Genomic DNA, 13,934 nt, shown 5'->3' on the forward strand with positions numbered 1-13,934 from the left:
TCTATTTTCAGTGTTCAAAGCCTCACCAAACATGACGCATTCAGGATGTGTTGTTGTTATGCTGCAATGATCTCTCTCCCGCCGCAAGTGTTTGAGATTTTAAGATTTCTCAACTCTTCCTTCTTCACGAGGTCATTATGCGTTATGTGAAAAAACAGTTATTGTTTCCTTGTCTATTGAATAAGAATACGATATCAGACAATGCCATATTGGTCGTTTATTTGTGTGATTCTGTTGATCTTGGGTCTGTTTTCATTAGGTCTGTTTCTGAAGGTTTAGTTCTTGGTCTCTGGCTTGGTTTGAACAATAACAGCTTGTAATCTTAGTCTCGGTCTCAGTCCATTTAAGTCTAGCCTGGTCTGAAATCCACAGAGGCCATGGTCATGGCCTTGCCTCGTTGAACTTTTCTCCAAGACCTTTCTCTTGAAAAGTACCCTTTGCAACAACAAAATGGAATTGCTCCTCAAAGATGTCATTTTAGTCCCGCTGAAAGGTGCTAAGCAAACTCTTTAGCTGCTTGAGCATTTATAAATTACTGGCCAAAGTACTCTTAATTGAGTTTTTTGCTAACTGTATATAATGTACATCTGGCTGTGGAAATATTAAGACAAAAACAAAAATACCTTTCAATAATCATTGCTAATTTCATCTGAACTAAAGTGCAATTTACGGGCATGTAGATTATCATAGGGGTTAGTATGCAATCCTGCCATGTAGTGGTTTCATTTTGTTTATTTAAGGGGCTTTTGGGGAGCAGGGACACACTGCCAGAGCTGCCAACTCTCCTTGATTCTGAAGAAAGTTCCTGAAAAACAACAATATTTCCTTGTTCTGTTAAACAAATTTGAAAATCTTCCTGATTATGGAATCATTGTTCCTGGTATGTTGAATGTAATTTTACATATCTCCCTGATTGTTGTACAAAATCTCACTGATTGCAAGATGCAAATGTTGCAACATCACCATCATGTTGGCGACTCTGCACTACACACACAAAATACACAGGTTCAGATTTATAAATAATTCCAATAGTTTCCAGTGTCCCACTAACCAGTTCCTCAGTGTTTGAACCTTCCCCCCCCCCTTCCTGGATGGAGTTTAGCAAGTTAATCCAATCCCTGTATGACTTGACACTTCTCTTTTCTCCCTACAGCTGATGGATCCTGTTTCCTCTATAAACCTAAAGAGTCCAATGACTTACTGGAGTTCACTGGATCAGACTGCGACCCCATTTATTCACTCTGTTGCCATGGTAAAACTCTCTTCACTGCTTGTCGAGATGGAGTCATCAGAAAGTATCAAATTTAGGTAAGGTTGTGCTGGTGTCTTGCAGTTGATGTGTTGATTTTGCAGGCCCAACAAAAACAGCAGTAGGGAGTGTAACCAGTTAACAATTGCCATATTGCTGGCACTTGACCATTTTGACCATAAAGTTTGGACACTGCTGCAATTTGTACAATTTGACCGCTTGTGCGCTATGTGTACTTGTACAGTGCAGCACATTGGTTTATTTTGTACACTGCAGCAATGTGACAATTTGACATCCCTTTCAATGCATTTCTCTGCATATAAATTAACCATTACATGTGTGTTTCAAGAGTGAAGTCTCAAGGAAACTGTATAATGGTTAAATGAGAATATGCAAGGCCTCAAGGCTGTCATCTACAACATCAGGGGATCACAAAACCTTGTTTTCTCTTCTCAGATAAAAGCTTCTCCAATGATTTACTTGAATGAAAATGCTTAAGACTTAAGAAACCTTATCACAGAGTATCTCTATACTCAGTTTTACTTTGAAGTCAGACCTTGTACAACTTCCTACGTAAATCCGCTGTCCATCACCAAACTCTAGAGGGATTGACATACAAGGTCTCGTTAAGTAATTTCCGTTTTTGAGATAATTTACCATGGCGTTCATGACATTAGCGTTGACATTTTGGTGACCCGCCATGCCCTTACTCGATTATGCATACTTGAGTTGTTACCCACCTCATGATCTTCAAGGTTTTTTGTTTTACAACTTTGTTTAATATTTTCTTTCTTCCTCTTGTTAAAATATACCCGTGGCTGCATCACATGATGTAAACTAGAAATACCCCAAATATTAATGTCGAGGCCATGAGTGAGACTGGGGGATTTATTTATAGGTAGATGAGAATCGAGACGGGAAATTGGTGTAATTTTTCTATTTTGTTCGCTAGTTTCTTGATGGATGTAAATAGGGCAGGGCATATTGCTATTAATGCAGCTTCATAAGGCTACCTTGTGGTTTTATCTATGGCTAGAGACTATGTGATGTTCTTTTTTAAGTTCTTATTTTTGGTGATAGGTTTTGTGTAGTTGTAAGTGGGGCTTGTTCTATGTACAGATGTGTAGAGTTGTGCATGTCAAGGAGGGGGATGGCTTAGCTTGGCTGAAGTGGCTTTGTAGAAGATTTTTAACTGCTAGACATTCCCTTTTTTATCTTCTTTCTTTTTTATTATACGAGATATAGACATTAATTTTGCATATTAATGTCCCCTGCTTGATTTATTAGACTTGTTTAAAGAAACATTGTACTATTAATGGTTGGATTTGTAATCTCTTTCATGGTACGGGGTATGTTCATACCACCCAACGGCCTCATTATTAATGTTACTGGAGGACAAATGAGGCACATATTTTTGATGTGATACAAGTTATCAACTCTCAACATATCCGAAATGTCATATACAAAAGCTTTTCATTTTCATTGAGTTTTTTTTTGTGTTGTGTTTCTACCCTTGATTTGAAATTGTTTTCTCTGACATCATGTCATTTTGTGAAGAAACTATGTCCAAAGTTACTACGGACATGGTAAGGTGCATGTCAACTGTAAGGCTTAAAGTGGTTTGTTGTGTAAGAACAGAAAGGAATTATAATAAGAATGATCTAACATGTCTTACATCAAGCAGAAGCAAGAGAGAAAGTTCAAGACACTGATACATTACAACAAAATGGCCAAATGAAACAACGTTATTCTCCAAGAAAGACTGCGAAGGCAATTCCATATCAAGCAACAAAATTAAGCTCTACATTACACCTAAGAAAAGAAGGAAAAACAGAAACGATTAATATAATTTGTGGGTTCTTTTTGTTGGCAACAGTACAATCAAAAAAGAAAAAAACAGCTTCACTAGTGTGTCATGATTTCTATAACCATGATAAAATTCATACATGTTCATATTGTAATGAAAGTGACTCAACTTCAGATTTGTCCAATTTGCTTTTCTTATTACCCATGCAACATAAACATGATGCATTCACCGCACATTCTATTATCTAGTTTCATAAAATAATAGTGAAAACAGATAGAAATCAAAAATAATGTTGATGCTGTAAAGCAGCACCTGCAGCCTAGTCCAAGTGCAATCTGATGTCAACTCAAATTATAAGCTCATTCATCCACGCTGATGATTCCAACAATACAATGCTCGATAAATTTGATGTTACACTGTGCTCCTGGTCACTGACCTCCGCAGATGAGATCTTACTAAGCGAACTATCTTACCCCGCAACAACAACTCTTTCAGCGCATATTTCTTTCCCGTATCACTTTGAGGATGACCTTGATATTGGCATTGTCTAGTACTGTTTCATGTTTCATCACTGGATCTACATGAAACGGGGGTTGTGTTTGTTGGGAAAGAGGGGGGTGACCGACATGATGGTGCTATTTCCCTGGGAGAGATATAAGTGAGATGTATATTCTACGTCATTGTGGAAAACTATGGCAGTATGGTTTTTGAAATAATGCAGACCTCCGGAAAGTCAAGTGTTGATTCTCCCTATTTGAGGAGGCTGAAAAACGCATCACTATCTCAGGATCATCATGAAGTATCTATACAAACCAATAAAATTTCTACTTATTTTCAACCAACTCATTTTAGAGAGAACTGGTCCCATATCTTAACAAATGAGGGGCTTTCTTAGCCTTGTTTGGGGCTTTCATAGCCTTGTTTGGGGCATAGTTCTTGAAAAAAATTCTAACCCCCAAAATATGGATGATAATTGTTACGTTTGATGGTTATTCATAATAGTGATAATGTGTGGTGTGGAGTAAGATGTTAAGATGTTAGTACTGCTGGTGAACATTTTAAGAATGGCGCTGAAATGTTGATAAAAATGCGAATTTGCCACCAGGTGGCTTTAATATTGGCCCAGAATCCTGTTCTTTACCAAAGTATCCTTTCTTGAGCCTTGAGGAAGTTGATCGAGAATGGATGTAATATTTTCCTGAGGATGAACTCTTCCTTCAATATTTGATGGCTTTTCCTCTGAATGACATTTCTCAGTTTGCGGCCTTGATAAATCTCTGGATGAGACAGTAAGTGACTGTGTGTGTAGGAGATAGAGAAGATGTCAATGTCTTAAAGAGGTCCTTAGGGAAGAGTACTTTAAACTGACAGTAAACCTGCCTCCCCAAACGCTCCCTCTCTATTAGTGACAATCAAGACAAAGATGTGTTTAAGAAGAGTTCAAGCAAACCAGTCACAGCGCAATAGTGAGGATTTTGTTGAATTTTACTTGAGCCTCATCTTATGGGTAATAAGTATGAAACTTTGTACAAAACAATTGAACAATTCAGTTATTGGCCTGATGTTTGAACCATTGCAGAGTCTTTATTCATGGCTATATGCAGTACAACACACATAAACAGACCCCTTGCAATACACGCAGCGTACTCACATATTATCCTGGGTGTTATTTTGGGTGTCAAAATCATATACAAACATGCACAATAGACAGTTGACACCCCAAGTTATGCGCATTGTTCAGAGGCGTGTTGTGTATTGTGTAAGAAATTATTAGCTCCCCCTTGCGTAACGCAAAACGCTACAGGTACACTGAGGTCATGCGCACGTTTTTATGCACAGAGAACAGCTATTGTCCAATGATCTGCCTCCTTTTTGAGAGTGTGTCATCATATGCAATGGGACTATACTGGTATACTGGTGGTCTGTAGACTTGAGGGAGGAGGATACAGTGAGTAAAGGGGAGTGGTCTGTAGACTTGAGGGAGGAGGACACAGTGATTAAAGGGGAGTGGTCTGTAGACTTGAGGGAGGAGGATACAGTGATTAAAGGGGAGTGGTCTGTAGACGTGAGGGAGGACGATACAGTGAGCAAAGGGGAGTGTTCTGTAGACTTCAGGGAGGAGGATAGAGTGATTAAAGGGGTTTGGTCTGTAGACTTGAGGGAGGAGGATACAGTGATTAAAGGGGAGTGGTCTGTAGACGTGAGGGAGAAGGATACAGTGAGCAAAGGGGAGTTGTCTGTAGACTTCAGGGAGGAGGATAGAGTGAGTAAAGGGGAGTGGTCTGTAGACTTGAGGGAGGAGGATAAAGTGATTAAAGGGGAGTGGTCTGTAGACTTGTAGACTAGACTAGGATACAGTTAGCAAAGGGGAGTGGTCTGTGGAGTTGAGGAAGGAGCGATATGTGGACTGGGGAGGGGAGGATGGGAGTATTCCTTCACACCTAATTCCCAATGCTTAGGTTTTCAAAGATGTGATTGATGACATTTGTGACTCAATTATTTACTTCCCTCCTAAACAAATTGTCCAAACTAGAGCTTCCCATGCAAAGCAGACTCAAGATACACCAGTGATGACAAAGTGCTGGCATCTGTTCAAAATAGTTTGGTTTTTAGTAAAGAATATACATTTTGCCCTTAAATTCTGGTTATAAACTTCTGATGTACAGGGGGCTGGATAGAAAGTGATCATGTTTTTGTAGTTGTGGTTTAAACATAGTTGAAATGCTTCAAGAGCAGCTGATTGGGTCATAGTTACCTCGGGCTGTTTACTTGTCCGGAAGTTGAACAGTTGACCAAACCACAAAGCCTCACTCTCCCTGCACCTGTAATACTTTGTGAGACTTGAACTTAGACCTCTACTTACTAATAGTGTTATTAGCACAAAGTTATATCCTCAGCATTGAGTAATCATTGCTTAAAGGAGAAAACTGTTATGAGTTGTTGTAACAAATTTCATCCTGAAGGGTTGAGGTTGAGGTCATGATGAATGTCATTGGTGCCAAAGTCAAGTTTGATTCTGAGTCAGCCATATACTGTGTGTATATGTGTGTACAGGCTGCTTCTAGTTTTGTTCCTTGACTTTCTGACCTAGTGGAAACCTTGGACTTGTAGAACCTGGAGCCATATTGACCTCGCTTGGCAACTTTAAATAATTGATGTCATTACATGCACTTGTTTTGACCAGTGTTCACGTTTTTTTTAATACCCTGCTGAGGTGAAAACGCATTGAAAATCAGCGATAAAATTCTTGGTCATTGACACAAAAGGACGAAGAGATAAGAAGATAATTGATTACTAAAACGATCTTTTCATTACAGCAGAGTACACTCATTAATAAAGATCCATTGTCCTTGATTAGCCTAAAGAGCAGGTAACTATTTCATGTTTGGATTGTATTTTCTAGTGGTACTGACGCTTATGAGACTTTATTACTCAAGGTTTTGATGAACCGGTCGCACTTGTCATCCAGCAGTAATGAATTTTTGTAAATTATATTTAGCGGTTGGTTGGTTTTGGGTAATACCAGCAACTCATTCAATGTCATCATTCATTAAGGGGATTAAAAACTGTCCTTTCTCTCAAGGCTTTGCTTTTTTTTGCTATTAGTATGACTATTTCATTTGGATTTAAAAGCTTTTTGAGGGTGGCTGTTTTTGTAGTGCACTTTAGTTTGAAGCTGGCTTGAGAGACGTTTTGGTGCTTCTAGTTTTAAAGATGTTTTACTTGGGTTTTAAGGCATTAATAGTTATGTAATCTTTAAGACATGAAGTTGTTATTTCAAGTTGTATAATCATGAGTAAATGGTTGACATTTTATGCAAATAGTACTACAATCAATCAATCGATTCAATTCAATTCAATTAATCAATCAATCAATCAATCAGCCAATAAAATAGACAATCATTACATTTATATTGTGCCAATCAGAAAATTCAGAAAAAGTAGAATTTAAACAAAGTTTGGAAGATGCTTTGACATATCCGAGATGTAGAAATAGAAATGCACAATTACCTAACTGTGTTTGGGTCTTAGAATAAAACGTGCGAGTCTCTTGTGTATTGGAACATTGGAATACATTGAAGTGTGCCAGCTTGTTTCCTCCACATATAGGACCAAAGTGGTCCCTAAATGTTTGATTAAGTACAAGGCTTGCATGGTATAAGTAAGGGGGCAGTTTTGGAGCAGGAACGCATAGTTTTGACAGGCTTTTCAATGACAACATGTGACTTATATCTGATATCATTTAAATGCCTTATAACATCATTTAAAATACATTGAAACGGACACAGGCTACGCACACAGTTCTTACTTCAGGTAATTTGCCTGATTTGATGAAATTAGAAAATCGTGACCACTGTAAACGAACAGGAAATAATCAGAAGTCAACTGCAAATTGACAAAAGCCAATCTGATAAACAGCCAGCATTTATTCCAGCTTCTTGGCATTCGATCTTCTGTGGAACGTGATCACTAATCACTAATTAGTGATTCATTGAAAGGTTCATGAGATAAGTCCTGAGGTTGTTCTGTAATACTTTTAATTACCATTATGCAAAGGGACTTTTTTTAAATGAAAGTTTTACTTTAAACACAAAAATGTCTTGTCATGTATATTGTCTGTTCCTGATCAGTGTACATTTCACTGTATATATCAGTTTTGTGTTTGAGGCCGGGTGGCTCTCTACAGAATTGGGAACCAATGTGTTGAATGTTTTAAAGTTAATGCACACTACTAGAAACCTAAAACCTGGCCATTTGAAAAATCGTCCTTGCAAGTTTGTATCGTAGCGGAAAAATTCAGCAGATTAGAAGGGGACATTTTGATCAGGTGACATTTCACTTGATATTTAATTAGAGGCATTTGACCTTCAATGAATGAATTCATGGACATGACCAGTGTGTGGAGTACTTTCATAGCATCTTCAAGGTCTAGACTTAATAATCAAGATCTTGACTGCTATTTCATGTCTTTAAAGAAAGTTCTTTTTTGAAAAATTGAATTATGTGACCCAATGGTTGACTCTGTCCATGGTCAATACAGTGTCATAATAATTTTGTTTATCTGTCTCAACCCACATACTAATGCTTCCTGTATTGTAGGTGTAATTTCCTCTGGTAATCTTCAAACGCTATTTATCTTATGTCGTTATGTGATTGTCTACCTTGAGGTCATGATGAGGTCACTGCAAGGATTTTAAACATCCTGGGAGTTACCCTGATCAAAACGTATCCCTTAACTTTTTTCGCTTGAGGTTGATCAGGAAATAAAAGCGTTGATATGTTGTCTGTAGCGGCGATATGACATCATGTTGTGTGTCGGACAGCTGTAACCAGTTAGTTCAGGATTAAAATCTTTTTACCTGTGCGGGATTAAAAGGCTGTTGTTTCTAGTCATAATTTTTTGTTTTCAATGAAACTCAATTAAGACACGTCTCTAAACATGTACTCTCATTGATATTTGCAGATTTTAATGGCTCATTTTTGATGTAGTCGGTCTTTTTGAAGCACGATTACACTATTGGAAAGCCAATTTATCAAACAACCGAATATCATCCCACGCCCGGTTGAACAAACAGCATCTCGGAGAGAGATGAAAGGCCTAAAGAGCGTATAATCCATCTTCACAAATATTGGTCGGTATATGAAAGGAACAGGTCTTTGACAAAGGCATTAGGTGCAAAATCATCTGAAAAAGTCAGTCCATTGATTGTTTGTAGTGCCCTTTGATCAGTATATTCGAACCACATACGCACACTCCACATCAGTGCCTCACCACTCGTGGTGTGTTCACCTGACCACCTGCAAAACACGCGCAGAAACTCTAATGCCAGTGGCTTGCGTATGGTTTTCTAATTATTGCTAACGCAAACCAACTTTATTTGTCATGTTACAAGTTGTTCTTCCCTGAAAGCAAGAATTTTGCCGGATAGACAAAGGGATAATTTAATCCCATCCCCTGCTTTCCCATGCTTCGTTTTGCCTAAATCTGATTTTCATTGTTGGCCTGTACTAAAAGTCTCTATCTTTGTTCAGAACTTATTTTTTAAACTTGACTTCAGCTGATCTTCGAAATACTTCTTTGAAAACATATTTTTGTGTCAAATCCTTCATGGTTTGTCTCTACTAACCTCTTCCTTTCAATTTCTGTAACATTGAACTGTTTATGAAACAGGAATCAATATAAACCGTCAAGGATAAACGGAAATCATGTTGTGATATTCTACAAAAATGAAACAGCAAACAACATCCTGTTCCAGAGGGTCACTAACACCACTAGGACAAAAGTCACTTTCTTTTTATCAACTTTTACTCAAAGGGGGATGTATGATTTGTGTACTGCAACCTGAACAGGATTATTGAATATTACAAATTAGTAGATTGGTTAGATGGAAATTTGCATCGAGATAAAGAATAATAATTTTGGTTTTACCCAGTAGTGAGTAAACAGTGCTAACACGTATTTGGTCAAACCAAAATTAATCTAAAAGTTTGGAATATATGAACCAACTCCCAAAATATTGGGAGATATAGCATGAGGTGTTAGGTCACGTTTCTAAATTACTTTAGAATGTGACAAATCACCAATCTTTTTCAATTGAAATGCTTTCATATTTGAGAAATTTAATAACAAGAAATCCAACAATTTGTTTGATGTTATAATGGTACACCAGGATAGTTTTCACATGATATTAGTGTGCATTGACTCATCACTTAAGATACCTGATGGCAGCACTATTCACCCATTACTTTGACCCATGATGTCAAAGCTCCATCTTCACTTGACCGCATGATATTAACTCACTCAACTTAAATTTGACAAATTATGTTCAAATGTTGATATTGAGTCGATTAATATATTTCAATAGACCGATCCAGTAGGCTCCGGCCACGACGCACGTGTGAGCAAGAACATGGGGGCTCTCCAATGCCTTTCTGCACAACTCTGCCGCGCGCGCCAAGATAAGCGCACACATGTCGGACCTTATTTGTCTGACCTTTGTTGCGTTGTGATTGGTCAATACGCAATTGGGCGGAGCTTAATGGATCGGTCAATTCTATTCAGTTTGAAAGAAATGGCCACAAGACAAACAAGATCAATATTCTCTTTAGTGCTTTTTCAACTACCGGTACACTGGGTTTTTTTTCTCAATTTGATTCTGGTCTTTTTAAAAATTATCTTGTCCAGTACCAATTTTAAGCTGCAAGCTCTTTTGGTGGATATTGAGCCCTGGATGTGTATGCAACTAAACTCTACACTGTACTTATGGCACCGTAAAGTGCTATTGTCTTCTTAATGCTTGATAAAATAACAACTTAACAACTTTTATTCCGTTTCAATGAGTAACAGCAGTATTTTTGTTTGTTGCTCGCCCCTTTATCTTGGCAGGATGATGTAACTGTGTTGAGATAAAAGCTGACAAGAAAACACCAGTGACTGACTGAGAAAGGTAAAAGGTCATGACCACACGAGGGTGTTTGTAAAGAGATCCAAATACAGTACATTGGGGCACCACTCTGGCACTTGGCAGATGGCTGGCCTGTACAATGGGCACGGTGACAGTTGAACAGTTTTGGACAAACAAAGGTTTACTCACTGCAATTATTATAGCCAAAGGTGTGAAATCCTAATTAAAGTGATACGGCAGGTGGTCTTAATATTCTGGTCGTTGCTGTTGTTTTTAGTCATCAAACTATAAACTTTGACTGTTTCTACCGATATAACATTATCATCGTGTTCCCTAGTGTGGTTTTTCCCGCCTTCAATTTCTGTATGGAAGCCTTATAGAATACCTATTTTTGTCAAGGATTTACAGCTCTGTTTGTGCACGCAATTAAGTTCATCGGCAGGTTGCTTTTCTCATGTATTCTCAGCAGATGTTTCGTTTTCAGTTCAGATGAAATCAAAAGCAATTTGATCTTCACCGACTGCACTCTAAGCAAAACTAGACCAGATAATAATCTCAACCAATTGTCAAAACTAGATCAACACGTTCCATTTTAGAGGGGAAAATTTAGAGGGGAAATTCACTTGAAAGATCTCCATATGGGACACTGATACTGCACTTAGCCTCTGCACCTTCCCCTATCCTACATAATCCCTGCCAAAGAAAATACATCCCAATATCAGAACAGCTCTTTTATGGCAGGGTAATACAACACGCTCAAAAAAATCGAAATCAATCCATTCTGGGGTTCTCAAACCCAAATAATTTGTTCTCTTCTGAGGGAGAGGCAATGTGCTATTGTATAAATTCTGTAAAAACAAGCAGGGTATCTGGTTCAAGGTTGATGGGGAGGTAGTACTTTGATTAGGTTGTGTGCGCAACCATCTGGGATAGAACAAGGGTTGATTTCAATGCTGTACAGACAAAATAGAGTGCTTTTTAGTTCTCCTCTGTGGCAGTGGTTTGAATGGAGGGAAAGTATTAGTAATAATTGTCTGTGGGTTTGAAAGGAGGAAGAGCTGCAAAGTTTGCTCACCCCAGTCTTGAAATAGAACAGTCTCAGACTCGTTTTGATTTTCAGGTTAATTCAATTGGGGCGTCCAATCTTTACAAAATCTATGGCAAACCTGTCTCAAAGCAATCTATTTCTAGTTAACATTTCTGTATAATGTTTTTGTGTTCTTGAGCTTTCTTTCCTCGTGGCAACCATCCATTGGACTGTTTTTTTTGTTTTTTTTACTGTATGTGAAGAAAAAGAATTGCGTAGGCTGTAATGAATATTCTTCAACTATTTTATTGTTTGAATTGAAAGAAAACTATTGCTCAATCTAGTAAGGTGTGCGGGAATGCAATGCGAATCAAATCTCTCTGTTCCTCTTAGTCTTGTGGTGGTTTGTATATAAGTTGTTTTCTCCATCGTGCAATTTTGAGACAATAGTTATAAACAGTCAGATGTTTTTTCGTCCATTTTCAAATAGTCAGATGTTATTTGGCTAAATATTTTTTATTAATGTTCATCCGGAATCACAAAGTATTAAAGTCACCTGGAAATAGATTTTTTTTTTTCTTTCAAACATAAGAGTATATGCTTACGAACAATAAAACAATTGTTTTTGGTAATTGTTTGTCACGATTTATATGTTAAAAAAATATATAAAGTTGTTTGGGGGGCTGACTCCACCTACCCCTTTTGTGACGTCAATGGAGGCAGACTTTGCCTGCAATGCGTATAGTAAACACACGTGCAAAGTACGTGTTCGTCCAAGTCGTGAGTTGGTACATTTAAAAAAGTGTTTTTCTGCATTCAGCAGCAATACACCTGGTCGGCATTGCCGAAAAAAAAGAAAAAAAAATTAAAACGTACAAATGTACGACTTGGTCCGTACATGTACTTTGCAATTGTGTTTACTCTACGCATTACAGGCAAAGTCTGCCTCGATTGACGTCACAAACAGCGCCCTCTCGGGTCGGGGTCTACTCTTAAATTTGTAAATAACATAAGAACTGATTTTTTAAAACCTTAGTTAACTGTTTATTCACATTTCACTCATCAAAACACATATATTAGTGACAAAAGCTTTATTTTGAAAAAATACCACTTCCAGGTGACTTTAAATGTTTATCTAAGTTAAAGAGAATAAAAGGAAACAAATCAAATTTTTTTGAAAAGACATGTTTACATTCATTCTGAAACGATGAGATTCAAAAACTTGCTTAGCACAAAATAGTATTGCTTAGCAGAAACATGTTACCAGCCAAAATTGCACTAAGTTTTTATTGTTGTGGCTGGTGCCTGACTCAATTTTTGTTAAGCAAAGAAATGTTTCAAGCAGGTTTTTTTCTGCTCAACAGCTTTATGAAATTGGGCCCTCTTCGTGGTGTGCCAGATTGCATTTCCGCCATGCCAAGATTCAAGTTTTAAATTTTTGCTTATAAGTGTTCATTCATTAGCTGAATTTCTCTGAGGAAATTGGGTTATTATTGGTTTATCGAACACATTCAAACTTTGCAGCCAAAGGCTGAATTGTGTTTAAAATACATTGTGTTTAAGTTGACAAGGCAGTTATGATGAAGCTTGGCCATGAAGCTGTGGTATGTTTCAAACGACATCTACGCGAGATGTTGTTATTTATAATATCCAATGAGATTGTGTTATAGCAATGAACATTAATCAATATAATAATTGTTTTTGGAAACAATGTTGTCAAAAATAGTGATCAATAAAACCACCAAAAGAAAATGTGCTTATTTTTTTGATTTCAACTCTGTTCTACTTGAACTGCAAAAACTGGGGCGTTGAAATTGACGCTAGGTGTTGTCACATTGATACCCTCCCAAAAAAGGACAACGATTTTTTCAACAAAACAACTACAGTGGTGTTATTTTAACACCATATGTTGTTAATTTTGATTCTCTCTTCAGTATGACAACATCCATGGTGTCAACTTTAACACCTCAGTTTTTCGCAGTGTAATATCAAGCGCTAGTTTTTTTGTTACAATCACACACACCATACGTTTTGTACTGCTGTTTGTCACCCACTACTGGTTTACCTTTATATAAAAAAACATGAAACCACAATTTTCTTTCTTTAATCTCAAATAAAAGAAGCATCCTTGACTGAGGAGACTGTATTCTGAAGGAGAAAGAAGAGACATGTCACTGAAAAATGCTCAACTTGTGCACTCTTTCAACATTTTGCAGTGTGGGAGATGTTTTGCAGGATTTATCTCCGTTCAAGGTTGAGGGAGAGGCAGTGTGTGTGTTTTGTTCTTTCATGGACCGTAGCACCCGATATCGCTAAAGCTTCCAGAGCACTTTAAACGGATCGCTGTCTCATCCCGGGATTGTCAGAGGGGTTGACATACAATCTCTCTTAATTCCTTCTGCTTGGGCATCCACTAGAGGGAAAAGAGCTTTTGGGGAGGATGAGG

At 37.6% G+C, this 13,934-nt stretch overlaps 1 long non-coding RNA gene across 1 annotated transcript; it reads left to right on the top strand.

Moving 5' to 3' along the window:
• The first annotated feature begins 1,154 nt into the window (after positions 1–1,154).
• LOC117296414 lies at positions 1,155–11,226 on the top strand. Its single transcript, XR_004519756.1, has 2 exons — positions 1,155–1,308; positions 10,443–11,226. It is a non-coding gene; the product is annotated as an uncharacterized LOC117296414 (long non-coding RNA).
• Positions 11,227–13,934: the final 2,708 nt, after the last annotated feature.

This window comes from Asterias rubens, chromosome 11 (genome assembly GCF_902459465.1).
Source record: "Asterias rubens chromosome 11, eAstRub1.3, whole genome shotgun sequence".
In the NCBI taxonomy this organism is placed as follows: domain Eukaryota; kingdom Metazoa; phylum Echinodermata; class Asteroidea; order Forcipulatida; family Asteriidae; genus Asterias; species Asterias rubens.